This window comes from Zalophus californianus, chromosome 8 (assembly GCF_009762305.2).
Source record: "Zalophus californianus isolate mZalCal1 chromosome 8, mZalCal1.pri.v2, whole genome shotgun sequence".
Classification (NCBI taxonomy): Eukaryota; Metazoa; Chordata; class Mammalia; order Carnivora; family Otariidae; genus Zalophus; species Zalophus californianus.
The window spans coordinates 40,530,880-40,548,129 of record NC_045602.1 but is presented as its reverse complement, the minus strand read 5'-3'; the positions used below and the strand labels follow the sequence as shown (position 1 = coordinate 40,548,129).

Here is a 17,250-nt window from a genome sequence, read left to right as displayed (position 1 = left end):
AGTCTGAGGCCAAAGACCTGGAAAGCAGGTGAGCCAGTGCTGTTGTTTCTGTCCAAAGGCCAACGGCTCGAGACCCAAGAAGAGCTGATATTTCATTGCGAGTCCAATGCAGGAAGAAAGCCCATGTCCCAGGACGCCTGGGTGACTCAGTCAGTTAAGTCTGCCGTTGGCTCAGGTCATGATCCCAGGGTCCTAGGATCGAGCCCCACTTCGGGCTCCCTGCTCAGCAGAGAATCTGCTTCTCCCTCTCCCTCTGACCCTCCCTGCTGCTCGTGTTCTCACTTGCACTCAGGCGCGCTCTCTCTCTCTCTCTCAAATGAATAAACAAAAAAATCTTAAAAAAAATAAGCCCATGTCCCACTTCAGGTCATCAGGCAGGAAGAATTTCTTTCTCTCACTCAGGAGAGGGTCCACCTTTTTGTTCTATTCAGGCTTTCAACTGATTGGACAGGGCCCACCTAATTGAGAGAAGGCAATCTGTTCTCCTCAGTCTACCAATTCAAAGGTTAATCTCATCCCAAGACACCCAGAATAATGTTGAGCAAATATCTCGGAACCTGATGTCCCAGTCAAGTTGACACTTAAAATTAACCTTCCCAGGGCTCCTGGGTGGCTCAGTCGTTCAGCGTCTGCCTTCAGCTCAGGTCATGATCCCGGGGTCCTGGGATCGAGCCCCGCATCGGGCTCCCTGCTCAGCTGGGAGCCTGCTTCCCCCTCTCCCACTCCCCCTGCTTGTGTTCCTTCTCTAGCTGTGTCTCTCTGTCAAATAAATAAATAAAATCTTTTTTAAAAAAATTAACCTTCCCATCCCATGTAATTGTTGAAAATGTTCCCCTTTACTTCAAAAGAATGCAGGTTTGTAGGATATTAGGAAACTGGGTCAGTGCTGGGTTTTGAGAGCATGTGTGAGATTGAGCTGCTTGTGGCAAGGTGTAGAGGAGGCAGCTGGAAATGAGGGGTGAGGGGCTCAGGAAGAAGGTTGGGGGCAAACCACGAGATGAGCGTGATTACCATGCAGCTGCTGACCAGCCCGGGGGTGGGCGAGAGGGCACAGTGAGGACTGAGAACACCAGCATTTGAAGGGGTAGGCCAAGACACTAAAGAGTGGTAGGAGGGGGTGAGTGTAAAAACCAGCAGAAAGCGGGGGTGGGGGCTTCCCAGAAGATCGGGGCTTTTTAGGGAAGAGACCTGAGAAATGACATTGGATTTGGTAGTTAAGAGGCCAGCAGCAACCTTAACAATAACAGTGTCAATGTTCTGGAAGCCGGATTACAGTGGACCAAGGCATCAGGAGGAGTGAAAAGGGCAAAAGTGGGTGTCTTTGGTTTTTATAAAAAGTCTCTAAGGGTGAGGTAGCAGTAGCACAGGAGCCACCTAACTGTGGGACCCTGGCCACCCGCACTGGCTTTCCTTCTTTGGGAGGACAAATGGAAATCGAGGAGGAAGAAATTAATGACCCACTCAAACCATGACTCTTGAGTTTAATTTAGCATGTGTTTGAGTGACTCTGAGTATGCCTGACCCTGAGGAATTATTAAGTAGTGTGCGATATTTAAGAATGCAGCAGAGAAAATCAAGGTGGATCAAATAGAGAATTTGGCCAATTAGAAAAAAGCATTCAGATGAGCCACACCTACCTAGTCTGGCTCTGTGTGCATCATGGAACTTGGGACAGGGAGAGGTCGTTGTCACCCGGTTCAGTGTTTGCTTTTCAGAGCCAGTGTGTAGGAACCAGGGCCACTGGAAGGAAGGGGTAGAGATGTGCAATCTTGGGGTCATCAGACGCGGGCCCTGAACAAGGCCTGACCAGCTCCCAGCCCTGCTCCCCAAACAGCTGCAAGAAAGTCAAGTTCTGTAAGCAGCTTCGTGTACCGGCTGTGCCTAGAGTTGGTGTGCTACCAGGTCACTTGGGAGATGACATGCATGAGATTCGAGAAATGTTTTGAGGGCTTCTGAGCACTGAAATGTACCCCCTTCCCCAACCCAACTAGCCTAGCCTCGGATATTTGAAATTCCATTAAAGACCAAGCCCTCGATTTGGTTGGAGAGGTTGGGGAATGTGACACGGCCCCTCTCCCAATCCAGAAATGAGGCATGTAATGTGCTGACGCCATCCGGAATGTTGAAGGAATACAGCGGATTTGGCCAGTAACAGCAGGAATCACGATTGCAGGCACTTCCCGTCTAAGCCCCCAAGCAAAGGCCGCTCTCAGGTTTTGGATTCTCCATATTTACCAGAAACTTCCACATTGAGCCTTATCCACATAATCATTCCTCTGTAATAAAGATAGTATTCTGGGCAAGAATGTAGGCAGAGGTGAGACCAGGGTACCTGGCATCCGGTAGCACTAAAAACCTCTGAGTGGGTAGGCGGGTGGATGCTTGCTCTGGGGGATAAGGGAAGTATAAAAGGGACAGGGCCACAGATCCACGGAGGCCATCTTTGGAAGAGAAGCCCAAACAGTGTGTAGAACTGCAGAAAGTTCCGGGGGGGGGGGGGGGGTGCGGGTTGTTGGCATCTGGAGAAAAGCCCACAAGAGCATCACCTTAAGAGCTTTTAAAAAAAAAACGGGATGCTCCAGCCCTATCCAAGAGCAGTCAGACCATAATGGGGACAAGAGACAGGAATCCGTTTTTTAAAGCTCCATCAGGCAGCTCTCCAGCACACTGGACTCTCTCTCCAGCCCTTCCCCTCTGAGCAGAATGGCACTCGCATCTTACCCCTTTGGGGCCCCCTTCTGTGTTCAGGGAAGGGAAAGAGCAAGAAGAGAGCCCCAAAGTGCAGGGCCTGCAGAGCAGACCCTTCCTCAGCTGAGGAAGAACGCATGCAGCTGCTGGCCATCAAACACCCCTGGCCCAGCACATCTTGTCCAAGGACTGGCAGAGATTCCTAAGTGGCTGAGATCACCCTTTTTCAGGCCCTCATGGGGATGGCTAGAAAGAATTGTCAGGGGCAGGACACCATTCAAGGGAAAATAGCACTTAGAAGTTTGGAAATGTGGGACTGGAGATTTGAGTATGGCTTCCACTGTTGGGTTTTTTTTTCTGATTAGTTTTATCTGTCTTTAAAATTTCTATGCAAAAAAAAAAACCAAAAACACATTGCATGTATTTGTTCTTACATTTGGAGAGCAATACATGTTTAGTCAAAAGAGGAAAATAAAAGGAACCCATAATTTTGTCATCCAGAGATCAGTTCAGTTCACCTTTTAGTGTATATCCTTCCAGATCTTTCTTCAACACATATATAGAGATATGTTTTTAAAAAGTGGGATTGTACATGTTTTATATCCTGCTCTTTCACTTAACAGTATATAGTAAACACCTCTCCGTGTCTGTAAATACTCACCTACTTCATAAATTCAGATATCATCATTGCGACACAGTGTACTTAATATCTTTCGGTTGTGATAAACAGCGCTTTGGTGAGCTTTCTCACAGCTACATTTTGCTCACATCCTTAATTATTTCCTTAGGATACATTCCTACGGGTGGTGGGCCTTTGGAAGACTTGATACATGCCTCCCAATTGCACAAGAAAGGTTTACTAATTTACTCTCCCACCAACGAGGTTTGAAAAGTGCCTGTGGTAATTAAAAAGGAGAAAAGCCTTTGCCAATCTGACAGACTAAAAGTATTTAACTCCTTAGTGAGTTCATCCCTTCTTTATCTCAAATTCTGCACACAAATGGAAGTGGAAGCCAGAGATTTTCCTTGACTGTTTGGGTAAGTGCCTGGCGCCAAAGGATCTTTTCTGTCTGTCCCACTAGGTTTTCCAAGCCCTTTCCCTGATGCGGCTTTCAGTATGGCAGGTGTCCCTATGCAGAGCCTTTATTCGTCCTGCTCATTGGCCTCGCCTGCTTCCGGTGTTTGCATGGGAGCCACCAGGGGGCAGTGTGGAGCTATGAGCACACCCTCCAACAGTGAAATCTGGACTAATACAATCGTTCCTTTGTTGGGTGTTATGACTTCTGCTGGTTGGCATTCATAATGTTGATTTGCTTAGAGTAATATTTTATCCCCTTCCAATTACTTTTATGTGTTCCCCTATAGCTGATACGTTGGTTGCAAAAAATAACCTGATCCATACAAGCCGCCAAACCTGGGTTATCCTAATTCTGGCTCTTTCAGTGGCCCCAGTGCCCTCATCTGACAAATGCCACAATGGGGCTGGAGGCGCGGTGTAGTTTTGTTTTTGTTTTTGTTTTTCTCTTCCAACACGAGTATAAATGAGAGGGTTACTAAGAGTGTGGCTTTGGGGATGAGACAGCACTTGGGCAGGTTACCTAAACTCTCGCTACCTTAGTCTCTCCATCCGTTCAGTGGGGAAAACACCATCAACTTATAAGGCTGAGAGGGTCAACTGAAATAATACATGGAAATAGCTTGGGACAGTGCCTGGCACAAACTAACTCATCGGTAAATATAATCTTTAGAGGAATCTGTTTACCCTTCTACGCAGACAGTTTGCTGTCCTTGGCTCTTGCACCGATGTATCTGCTTGCCTGAAATCATACTGGTATCAGACAGTATGATTTCAGAAATACGACAGCCCATGGCAGCATTGAGCAACACAATCCCACTGCTGTGGCCCCCACTACAGAAGAGCTAAGAAATACCAGGTTATGTTTTATAATCAACATATACACTATAGGGGAAAATATGAAAACTGTTGGAAGCAGATACAATAGCCATGAATGTTTGATTTCCTCCACCTTACTGTATTAAGTAAATGGAGTCTTTATTAGCCAGTAGACTAGAGTGAATGGACAGCCATTCACTCCATCCACTGTGTTCCTAAAAGGTTATGATTATCACTGCTCTCACCCTAGGCCAACAAAGTTAGGGGCTCTGGCAACAACCCCAGGAGCAAGGTCAGTGATGGCCTTTGGCTTTTGAATACATTCCCCGCCCCTCCCCCCCCCCCCCGAACCGGCTGAGAAGCAACACTTGGAGAGAGAAGCCCTTGCATCCCCCATTAACTCTACAGCATAGTGTGATAGTTACCAAGCACCTCTCACAAATGATGTGCTGTGCCACGGGCTTTGAGGATCCAAGGCACAAATAAGTTTTGCTTCCTGTGCCCAAAATGTTTAGGAGGAGGTGATGCAGGATCCATGAGTCTGGCTACGGGCCGGGAAGTTAGTGGGGCAGGACAGTATGTGAATGACCAGGAGGGACTGAGCCAATGCAGGGAGTGGGTAGGAAGCCAATGCAAGGTCACGGGTGTTAGAAATGGAAGAAAATATACTGTGGCAGCCGGTGGACAGGACTTAGTGACTCCCTTCTTCCTAGCCAGCGGACAGTGAGGGAGAAGGTGAAGGGAAAGATTTCTCAGGTCTTCACTTGGGTGAGGAGCATTTGGGAAAAAGATAGTGGTGTGTCTTGGAACATGTTGACTTTTGGGTTTGTGTGCAGAACCTCTTCTAGTTCCAAAGCATATCCTCACCCATAATTTGCTGTAGCCTCTGAATGGCCATAAACAGGTGATTCTACAACAGTGTTTCCCTGCTGGCAACTATATGCATCATCTTGGCCTCATAGCACCTACATTATTTACCTAAGATTTTTCTTTGAGTTGACTCACTTTTTTCCCACGTTTTAAAAATGGAGCTTCATTAAAAGCAGGGTCCAAGAAATCGGTTTTCCTTCTTTACATCTACAATGCATATATATTTTAAAGCCTATTAAAATGAATAGTTTAAACACTAAAAAATGGATGTTATTTAGCAGATGTGAGATGGGAACTGAGAAGGAGGGGCAAACACCCTCTCAGGAAGTGAGGAGGAAGAGTCATGTGAGTTTGGTGCTGTGATGAGGTGTATAAACCATCTTTATATAGATATATGGTGTACCCACAATAAATGTTCATTTCCTATAGCCCTTCCACTGTCCTATCCTAATTTCGGTGCCCGCGCTTCAGTACCAATGCAGAATCATTTGGTGGTGCCCTGTGGGTGACTGACCCACGTGTGTCCGTGCACTGCACGCCCACCAGGCTGGGACACAGGAACCCATGCTGTAGGGTCCCTGATCAGGAGTGACGGCCCTGTGTCGCGGTGGCTGGCGTGGCCTTTTTCTTAGCATCCTCCCTGGCCTGTGGGGTCAGAGCGCTCCCCGAGAACTGCCCAACGGCGGAGGGACCTCCTCAGACATTTCCCACTTCCCGGTGCCCAGGAGTTGTTGGCTTTGGCCCACGCTGGCTGCAGGAGTGCTGGAGAAGGGTTCTGGAGAGAGGGCTGCTCCAGGCCGCCTGGCTGTTCTTTTGTGTTGTGTGTGTGTTACTGGCCCACGATAAGCACTTCCTGTTCCCATTGATTATACACAGATCCTGCTTCCTTTCTCCTCAATACCTGGGATGCTTTCCAGCTTCTCCTCCCACAGGGGAAAATCCATAAACTTCAGAATTCCCAGGCCTGCTTCTTGGTCAATGGGCTTCATGCAAGTCATTATTCTTTTTGCTGTCCAGTCACATTCTTTGTGGCTCCTTCACCTCTGTCTGGAAACTTAGTTCCTCATTGTGCCAGCCTAGAGACAGATATTCCCAAGGCCTGGTCCTACCCTCCCTTCTTACTAGCCAAAATATCTCTATCTACCTTCAGGCATAAATCAGACTGAATAAATAGACTGCACCTCCCAGATCAATTTTCATCAACTAGTGGCCGCCTGGTGTATGGGGTTGAAGATTCTGAGGTCTTCACATAAATAGGAAAGAACGCCACAGTCTGTTAGCAGTGTCCACCAGGGCACAAGAGGGGGGTGTGGCAGCCTTCATGCTTTGTATTTGCTACCCCAAGATTCCAAGGTGAGATTGAAGCTTCTCGAAGACCAAAAGCATGCTCTTGTACCCTTTGAGTCATACCATAACAGTCCAAAGCTCTGTATCCTGGTGCTTCATGACCATGGGAAACCCTAAATCCAGAGGCTTCCAGCAGACTTGTTTTCCCCCATTGTTACTTATTTTTATTTTTTTAAGATTTTATTTATTTATTTGACAGAGAGAGGGAGGGAGGGAGAGAGGGAGAGAACACAAGCCAGGGGGAGAGAGGCAGAGGGAGAAGCAGGCTCCCCACTGAGCAGGGAGCCCGATGTGGGGCTCAATCCAGGACCCTGGGATCATGACCTGAGCGGAAGGCAGATGCTCAACCAACTGAGCCACCCAGGTGCCCCTAGTTTTCCCCATTTTTTAAAATGAGGTTGATAATACGTGCCTTATCTTTATCTAGGGGTCATTAAGACGAAATGAGATAATTCATATAAAATGCTTTAAAAAGTAAAATGACTACAGAAGTGTATCCTGCCTGTGTGACCCAGCTCTCCTGCTACCTCCTGCGAGAAGTTTTCCAGTTTTTCCGTGAGAGTCCTGCCCACCATAACCCATCTTCTGGGAGCCTGTCGTTTGCTGACTTACATTCTCGTTATTTAAGTGCTTAAAAAAAATCTCCCCGGTGGCATATCGTGCACAGAAGCAGTTACCTTGTGCAGAAGGTGCCCATGTCGCATTAATGGAGTGCTCTGTGCAGAGCCTTCACAGCATCTCGATCCGCTCTATAAGTAGGCAGTTCTGGAAGAATGGGAAGCCACCTGTTACCTATAAATAGCTTAGTTTTATATTTTAGAAAGATATTTCTAGGGGCAAGTGACGGATGGACTAGAGGAGATGGGGAGGGAGACAGATGCAGTGGTGCCACCAGGGGGCAGGATTTGGGACATGTTCATCTCTATCTAGCACCCTATCCTTCGATACAGACGCTGGACATTTTGTCAGTCTGAGGCAAAGTAACGTGCGCCACCACCCCCTTCAGCCTGGCTTGCTACCTCCTAGCGCTTCCTAGACAGAGCCTGGAGCAGAACTGAACCAGAGCCAGGAGACCAGAAGCAGAGACCAAGGGCTGCTGCAGTAGCTGCGCCACAAAATGAGGAGGGCCTGAATCCCTAAACTCTAGAAAGAGGCCTAGAATCCATGGAACTTGTTGGCCAACAGGAGGTGGGAGGAGCCAAGACATGAAGGCAGATTTTGAGGGTTCCAGTTGGGAAAACTGAAGGCAGGGGCTGGGGAAGAAAAATTAAGCAAAGATTAATTTTTAATAGCTTTGCTTGTTACTCTTGCTGTGAGAAGCATCGTGCTTTGTAACTCATGAAGAGCCCCGGAGAGGGATCTCTCCCCACCCCCTCACCCCCCTCACCCCCACTTCCTCTGGGCCACACACATCTTTTGTCTGTCCTTCAAATCATTACCTGTACACATGACAATTCCCAGCCTCACTTAAGCAAGAGAAATGCACATTGGAACTAGAAGGAGCTACTGTTTCTCACCTGTCAGTTTGGCAAAGATCAGTGTGTTTGATGACACTGTGGGCAAGGCTATAAGCTCTCTCATATGTTCCTGGTAGCAGCGTAGGCTGAGAAATTGGATAATACTTCCCCAAACCTAAATATACGTACCTTTGACCTAGCAGTACCCCTCCCAGCTGGGAAAGGGTCCTACAGCTGTGTTCCTACGTGAGCATAATAATGAGTGTTGGGGGACATTCACTGCAGCAAAGACTGGGAAGCATTTAGATGTCTGTGCATCTGGGCTGTTCGTAGATTATGGCATTTCTGTACAGTGGACATCATGGAGCCGTTCCCCAGAATGAATCAGCTCTGCTGTGTTGCTAGGTGATCAAGATGGGGGTCTATACGTGCAGGCCAGAGAACAGGGCACAAAGCTGTGCAGGGCAGAGGCTCTTCGGGCCAAGTCTGAGCCCACCATGGGGGCCGGGATGGATGATCCTACCCGAAGGGAGGGGGTGCTGCCCGTGTACAGCAGAGATGGACGTGACCAGGCAGAAGGGGGAGGAGATAGGACCCGGCAGGGTGCAGCCGAGGGGAAGGAGGGCCAGGGGGAGGAGAGAGGACCGGGCAGGGTGCAGCCGAGGGGAAGGAGGGCCAGGGGGAGGAGAGAGGACCGGGCAGGGTGCAGCCGAGGGGAAGGAGGGCCAGGGGGAGGAGATAGGATCCGGCAGGGTGCAGCCGAGGGGAAGGAGGGCCAGGTGTCCAAGGCCACTTCGTACCAAGAAGCTGCTTTGTGGTGTGTATATCACCATATATGTCAGGCAGTGAGCACAGAAACTGCCCGGGCCCGGCAGACCCCAAGATCACAGGCGATGTGAGAAGCTGCCTAGACTGAGGAGGCCTGTAGTTCTAGGCTTCAGAAATGAGGACCCAAAAGCACTTTGACTTTTTTGGGAAAAAAAAAAAAAAAAAAACCTCTGGGGGCAGAGGTTCCCGGCTCCTACATCAAGATGTCGGGTCCGTTCAGCCGAGGCCCCCACATGTCAGCCTTCCAGGAGACCATGGCCAGAGCCCCCCGCAGCTCCTATCTGCTGCTGCCCAGCCAGCCCTTAGCCTCTCTTCCCAACCATGCCGGCAGGGACCCACCGGGGTGGCCTGGAATCAGCCCTGGTGGGAGTATTTGCACTGCGGATACCAGCAAAGGCTACAAAGCGGGGTTTGTGTCTGTGTGTTTGCTTAGAGAGCTGTTCGTCACACGTATACTAGCACACCCCTGAGCAGGAACCTCTCTGCACAAAGCACCCGGAGAAGAGTGATGGTCAAACTCTGTTACTTAGCTCTTCCCGGGCCCTGGGTGGGTAAAGTGCAGGTGAGAGGCTCATTGAACAAAAGTAACTTTAAATCTTAAGGACCACACACATACTTCCTAAGAGCTCTCCATGTGCTCAGCCCTTTGCTTGGTCCTTTCCCAAGTGGATGCTGCACGCAATAAAAAAATTCTGCCAGGTGGTAGGTGCTATTATTCCCACATTACAGGTGAGAAACCAGAGGTTCTGAAAGGTGAGGTAGCCTCTTCAGGTCCACCACTTGTGAGCAGGGACCAGCGAGGACTCCTGAGTCTGTTTATTGAGGACCTCCCCACATCTCCACTCCCAGGAACCCACTGTGGTATAGACCGACGGTCCATTTTTTTTCTTCCAGGGGAGACCATCTGGCCAGGTCCCTGCCTTCAGGCCACCAAAGTAAAATACCCCCATTTTAAAGGTGAAATGATCGAGGGGCGCCTGGGTGGCTCAGTCGGTTGGGCATCCGACTCTTGGTTTTGGCTCAGGTCATAGGATTGAGCCTTGTGTCAGGCTCTAGGGAGTCTGCTTGAGGATTCTCTCCCTCTGGCCCCTGCCCCCCATGCTGTCTCTCTCTCTCTCTCCCTCTCTCAAATAAATAAATAAGTCTTGAATAAAGGTGACATGATCGAGTCCAGAGAGGTTAGAACAAGCCTGGAAGCCTGGTCTCTCGCTTCCCACACCGTACCCTTCCACCACTGGAAACTGGCCTCGGAGGGGAGCCAGTTTTTAAAAACTAACCTTTGGTCAAGTCTGGTACCCGGAATTGCCAGATTCTCCGAGTTGGAAGAGGAAGAGAATAGTTTAAGGCCCTCCAGGAAAGAAGGGAATTATTTGAGGGAATGGGCAGGGAATAGGTGTTTTTGGGAAAACTGAAACCTAACCAACCCACTCTTATTTTTGAGTTTACTCTTCAGTCATGAAATATCTTTAGACCCCCTCCACTGCCAGTGCACAGGAGGGGCTCCAAAAATCTTTGCTGACCTAAATGCTGTGACAGGTGCTTCAGAGAAAAGTCATTTTGTTGGTTTAAAAAAAACACTGCAGAAGTGTGGTTCTAAATAACTTTTCCAAGGAAAATTGTGTGTGTCTTATTACATGAAAAAGTAGCTTGTATTAAGACATTTTGGATTTAATTTGTAACAACCCACCTATTAGCAAAACCTTAAGAAGGAACCCCACCTTCTACACATGAGTGAAACGAAAAGGGTGACTGTTTGGGGTTTAGTGTCAGCCACAAAGGAAGCAAATGTAGAAGCTACTCCTCTTTAGAAAAGAAAATAAGGGATAAGAGTGTAAACTTTGCTTTTTATACTTCTGCTCTTGGAACTTTGTCTAATCCATCATGTTTGGAAACCAGTTCTAAATGCTTTCACTTTATCTTCAGTGATTTCCTGAAACGAAACATTTGTTCTTAGTTGGGAGAGTGTTTCTGTCTCCCCACTAATGAGCCCATTGCTCAATGTTGGTAGACTTTCAAATTTAGATCAACTTGTGTCCATTTTGACAGAAGTTAGAGGATCTTAAACAGGCCTCCAGGAACTGACAGGGTTGGGTGTCACAGCCTCCAAGCTGCATTTCCAAATTCTTGGCAAAAGAAGGCCAATTAACGTGAGAACCAATCACTCAAGAGTGAAAAGAGCTCCGTTATGTGCGTTCCACATCTCTAAAGGATTCAGAAAGAGACTGGACAACCCAGTGTTACAGACATGGAATAAGTGCTTAAGCTCAAGATGGGACAGGGTCTGGACACATCATGAATGCTGGCTTCTGGGCAAGGAACTGGGGATGTGGATGTGACCCTTGAGGAGCGTATAGTCCAAAGGGTAGACAGAATTTGCAAACGGATAACAACAACACAGCATGAAGAATGTCATGGGAATACCAAGCACTGCTGAGGCACAGAGGTGAGAGTGCTTTACTAGTGCTCCTTGTGGGGACCTGGGAAGGTGACCTTGGGACAGGGTTTTGAAGAAGGGGTTAGAGTTCCCTGCGAGTAAAGGATCCTCCAAGCTGGGGAGCAGCCGAGCAAATGGCAGAGAGTTTAGTAGGAACTTGAGTGCAGTTTAGTGTTGGGGTTTAGGGGAGCTGTGAGGGTTGAAGCTGGAAGACGATAGGTTGGCCCCAGATTGCTGGGGAGTTTGGGGACTCTATCCCTTGACCCCGGCAGCCAACCAGGAAAGGATTTTCAGCAAAGAAGAGATCTGATGAGTTAGTTGGATTTTGTTTTGGTGTTTTGTGTGTTTAAATAGGCTCCATGCCCAAAGTGGGACTCAAACTCACGACCCTGAGATGCAGGATCACATGCTCTATTGTCTGAGCCAGCCAGGCGCCCCCTGATGAGTTAGTTTTTAGAAGCTAAACTCTTAACAGAATTTGGGGGAGGCATTGCAGTAGTCCTGATGAGGAATGATTAATTACATCCCCAACTGTGGCAGAATGGAGAGTAAAGAGAAACTCATCATTGGTTCACATTTTTTTTTTCATTTAGAATACGATTCTTCATGTTAAAATACTGCGTTTTGCACAATGTCCTTGTCACTGTGTGGTGGACAGCTGTGTGTCTGCCTGTGGGCTTGGCTTTCTAGCCTGTTTTCCTGGGTGGCCACATGCACCATACATTTTCCTAAGAGGGAGGTCTGGGAAAGCCTTCTTCTCTGTTCAGGGGGGCCTGGCTTTGGGGTCCCAGAGGGTCTGTTTATCACTGGGGACCAGAGAGGCAGGAAAGACTGGTCATCTAAACTGGGAGGCTTCTGCTGTGGAAACACAGAAACCGTGACAGGGGAAAAGCTCAAGGGAAGGCCCTTCTTTCTGCTGCAGGCTTGTCGAGATCACCACGAAGTGGAAGGAGTTCTGTGGGGCGGGGTGTTCTCACCTGGGAAGCCTTTGGAAAGGACTGGTTTCCTTGCTTCCAACTGTAGCACACTCCTTCTGGGAGCTCTGCTGTTGATTGTGTAACATGAAGCTTTGCTTCCTCTCTTGCCTGAGCCCTGCCTAAAGGGTTTTCTGTGAGAACGTGTGAATGGGGAGAATGTGGGCGTTACCCAGAGTCCTGTAGCGTCCCGTCCGCACCAGCACCACAGCCAGCTTGGAACGGGCAGATGGGGGGTGGGGGGAGGGCGTCGCTGCCTTCTGGGAGGTGGAGGGTTAATCTCCGTAGCTCATTGGCAGTTCTGCCTCTGTCCAGGGCATGCTGGGATTTCCTCCCAGCTGTTTTACATCATGAAGATTTGTATGTTGGGGAAATTCCAGGGCACAGCTGCAATTAATCTGCTGCACAGTCTTAAAGCTAAGCAGGGATCCTGTAGGACCGAACCTCCGCCTCCCAGCAGGAAAGGGGGTTCTGGCTGTCCAGTGAGAGCATCCTCCAGAGGGACCCTTCCCTGGGCCCGAGTCGAATGGAAATAGCCCACCTGGCCAAGTAGTCACCCTAAGGAGGGCACTGAGGAGAGGCCAAGAAGGAGAAAGGGACCCAGAGCATAAAGAAAAAGAGGCGCAGCCCCCTTTATAAATCATAACACCAAAATAACACTGATAGCAACACTTGATTAAAGATAGCACAAAAAAGAAAACGTTCACTCACTCAGGCACGTAGAAGTAAAAATCTTAAGACACTCGTGGTTAGCATTCCACAATACGGTGCAAGAACGAACAAGCCACCGTGACCAAATAGGGTTTACCTGGGGAATGCGAGGGCGCTTTCGTGTAAGAAAAATCTATCCCCGTGTATCCATATGACAACTGAGGCAAATAAGAGAAACCACATGACCGTCTTGGTATATCGGAGAGAATTCAACAACTGTTCGAGTGAAAACTATTTAAAACCAGGAACAGAACCATCCTTCCTTAATGAGGCAAAGACGGGTTCTAAGCCACAGCCTCTGTCTGCTTAACTGTGAACCACAACAGCACGGTTTCCCCAAGTGTGTTCTGTGGAACCCCAACCCCCAGAAAGAGTTTCCCAGATTCAGTAAGAGTGGGCAACTGCGTCTCTGTTCTGTCTCAGAGAGTCACGACATACAGTAGCATATTGAGCAGCATATGTAACTCAGAAGAGTGGTACTACTCACCATTTGTGTTTGATTTTTCCTTCCTGTTTTGGGGTATCAGAAGAGAGTACTTATCCCACAGACAGCATCCCATGAGTGACAGCTGTTGCTGTTGCTTGGCCATCGGTTGCCTCGATGCCACCAGGTTCCATGTTCTAAACTCCACAGAGAGCATCCCCAGCAGGGAGGTGGCTTCACTGTGCTGCAGCCTGAGCATGATACAGTGGTCAGGAGCCAGTTGGGATCAGCTGGATGGAGCCTAGACTGGGCTTGGAGAAACCAGCATTTTTAATTTGCCACGTGCCATTACCATGCAGAGAATCTAGGCTCAGCCACACCTCTCTCAATCCCTAAGGACATGCTCCCACCAATAACTGGCCCCAGGGTGATTTGCGGTCTGGACGAGAAGTGCAGCCAAACAGAGTTTTATCACCATTAGACATTGGGTTAGGCCTGACCAGCCTCACCTCCACATCTCTCATGCTGAGGCAGGAGAGGATCAGAGGGTGCTGCTGGCCCCTGCTGCCCCAAGTCATGGTCCTGGGAAGCTCAGCTGTCCCTTTTCAATGCTCCTTTCTTCAGAACTGCAGTCCAGACGCATTTGATAGCTAAGCTACAGCAGGTTCCAATGCCTTTTTATAGGTCTTCTCTTACCCCCACCCCCCTTCATTACTTGTTTCAATATCTTAAAAAGGCAGAACAAGTTAGAATGGGGGAAGGGACAATCCTCCATTTCGCTATCCCCAGACTGAACCCTTACTTGTGCACCTGCACCCCTATGCCCACCCCCCCCCCCAGATTGGCTGGAGCGGGAAGGGTCCTGGGCCAGATGTCCACTATTCCCAGAACCGCTCTCCCCACCTGTCTGACTGATCTCTATGGGGCCAGACTTCGGTGGTGGATAAGGCTAAAGATCTTCACCCACTTCGAAGCTTCCAGGCCTCAGTTAAAGCCAATGAGTTGAGAGGGGAACCCTGCAGGGCAAAGAGGACAGTGTGGTCTCTTCCACCCACTGGCATTCCAGGCAGTGGGTAGGTAAGACACCAAGCCTGTGATGGACAACCGAAACCAGTAGCTCTTACTAAAAGCACTTGCTCCAAGCATGTGTGTCTCTATGCACGTTTGTGCCTTGAGAGCCCCAGTTCGAAGGCAGACCCTCATGTAGCTCATAGTATATGAGGTACCAGCTCCTCAGCCACTCGAGCAGGGACTCTCCCTGAGGGACAGTTTGGCCGCTCCAGGAGACATTCAGCAGTCTGGAGACGACGGTTTTGATGATCGCAAATGGGCAGGAGACTGGGAGCTACTGGCATTTAGTAAACAGAGGCCAGGGAAGCTACTCGACATCCTGCCGTGCACAGGGCAGCTCCCACCATATCCAGCCCCAAATGCCAGTCGTGCCATGGTTGAGAAACCCTGTGCTCGACTCCCACAAGCCTGCTCTGCCTCACAGCCTGAAAAGGTCGCTGATAATGTTCTCTCCCAAACTAGGATTCAGGGGGATTCCTCTTTGATCTAAGAACCTCCCTGGTAAGCCAACAAGAACGAAGAGTGTGCAGTGTGTGCCTTTAGGACTCCAGCTAGGAAACCAGACGCTGGTAGAGCTGGTGGGTTTCAGGAACCCTTCTACTGTGTTTCATGTTGGGGTGGATTTGGGACACTTCTCTTTAGCACGTGATATTTGTGATTGTAGCTCACCTCCAGGAAATAAACAGAAATGCTCAGGGTGTTAGTGCTAGGGAAACATCTCTATGGGAGAACATTGATGTGTAAATATTCATTCAGCTTTGAGGTGGCCAGCCCTGTGTGAGACAGAAAGGGAAGAGAGAAAAATCCAGGCTGGGGTAGGGGTGGGGTTTCAAGAAGGTGATGTTATGGAAAGTGTTATGACTAGCGTTGTAGTGAACAGTGTGGGGTTTGAAGTCAAGGGACCTCATCTGCAGCTCCCTTCATAAACTCGGGCTAATCACTCACCCTGTGTTTACCTCCATTAGCGCCTCCGAAAATTTGGGACAGTCACCTCTACTTACAACGGCAGGGTTGTTGTGAAGATGAAACCAGTTGACGTGTGGAAAATGCTTTGAGGGGCGCCTGGGTGGCTCATTCGGTTAAGCGTCTGCCTTCGGCTCAGATCATGATCTCAGCGTCCTGGGATCGATGACGGTCTTCCCACTCAGCAGGGAGACTGCTTCTGCCTCTCCCTCTGCTCCTCACCAACCCTCACCCCGCTCGTGCGCACGTGTGCTCTCTCTCTCAAATAAATAAATAAAATCTTGGAAGAAAGAAAAGAAAAAAGAAGAAAAAAAATGCAATGCTTTGGAAACTGCCCGCATGGCACAAATGTTATTCACTGAGGAAATGAATTTTAACTAATGATTCCAATATTTGTCCAGTCCTTTTAATTTGCCAGAGGCATTGAAATCCCAGTTAGTTCATCTAGAAAGTATAGGCTCTGGGTAGGGAAAGAAATGGGTGGGGGTGGGAAGGGTCAGCAGAACGCAGGGGCAGAATGATAGTATGGCAGCAGGGAGGGAGGAGGGGGCAGGTACCAGAGGGCCTGGAGTGGAGACAGTCCTTCTTTGTAGGGCCCCTCAAATCCCCTCTTTCGTTCCGACTTCCCAAGCCTCCTATAGACAGGCCTGCTTGGCCCATACACCTGCTGTCTGTGTGGCCACTGCCCTCCTTAAATGTGTCCTAGGGTTATTATCCCTGCCTGTGGACATTGTTTTGAAAGCCCAGACCCTGCCCTCTCAGTCCATGTTTGTAGGTGATGAAGAGCCGAGGGGCACCACCCATTCTACTTTTCCAATTCTGGGCACTTAGCTCAAGGCCAAATCACGATTTCTTTTTCCCTGGAATTGAATGACCAGAGCAAGGGAAAACTCAGAGACTTATTTCTGTCTCTCTATGAAACTCTTCCTGGAGCCAGCATTTCTTATTGGAGGTGTAACTTTCAGAGTAACCTCAAGAATTCTGTAAAGAGGCTGCATAGCTGGTCCATTGCCCAGAAGCACCGTATCAGTGTTGACACCAAGACAACATGTGTGCTTTTGCCCCTGGCAAAGACTAATGGTTTGCTTATGGAAATGATAGCTGCTGTTTATCACATGTCTCCCACGTGGGAAGGGTTGTGTTCTGTACTTGACATTGTCCCTAATCCTTCTAACAACCGGCAAAATTATGGACCTAGCCTTGCCTTACAGATGAAGAAACTGAGACTCAGAGTTGTTAAGACACTTGTCCAGGGTTGCACAGCCTGGCAGAGTGAGACCCTGAACCCATGAGCATTTGACTCTGGAACCCAGGTGAGCTCACCCAGGGCCTCTCCCCTCCTCCCCACTCATCCTCTCCCGGGCCCTCGCCAAAGACTGCCGTGCCAGGGTTGAGGAGAGGCTTTTAGTTTAAAGAAAGTGTGTACGCACGTGTGTGTGTGTATAGAGGGTTTACTACTGGGTTTGGATTAGTACAGGGTAAGGTACTAGATAATCTTCTCAGGGTTAAGAAACGCTATAACTAGAAGTTAAATCAGCGTTGTTGAGTATGGACAGATATTACCCATGACCCTTCAAGGGTCAGGCAGA

The 17,250-nt window shown here is 48.9% G+C and overlaps 1 protein-coding gene across 2 annotated transcripts in view; it reads left to right on the top strand.

Moving 5' to 3' along the window:
• TCF7L1 (transcription factor 7 like 1) overlaps nucleotides 1-17,250 on the top strand; it is a 150,712-nt gene that overhangs the window by 113,106 nt on the left and 20,356 nt on the right. The window lies entirely within an intron of this gene.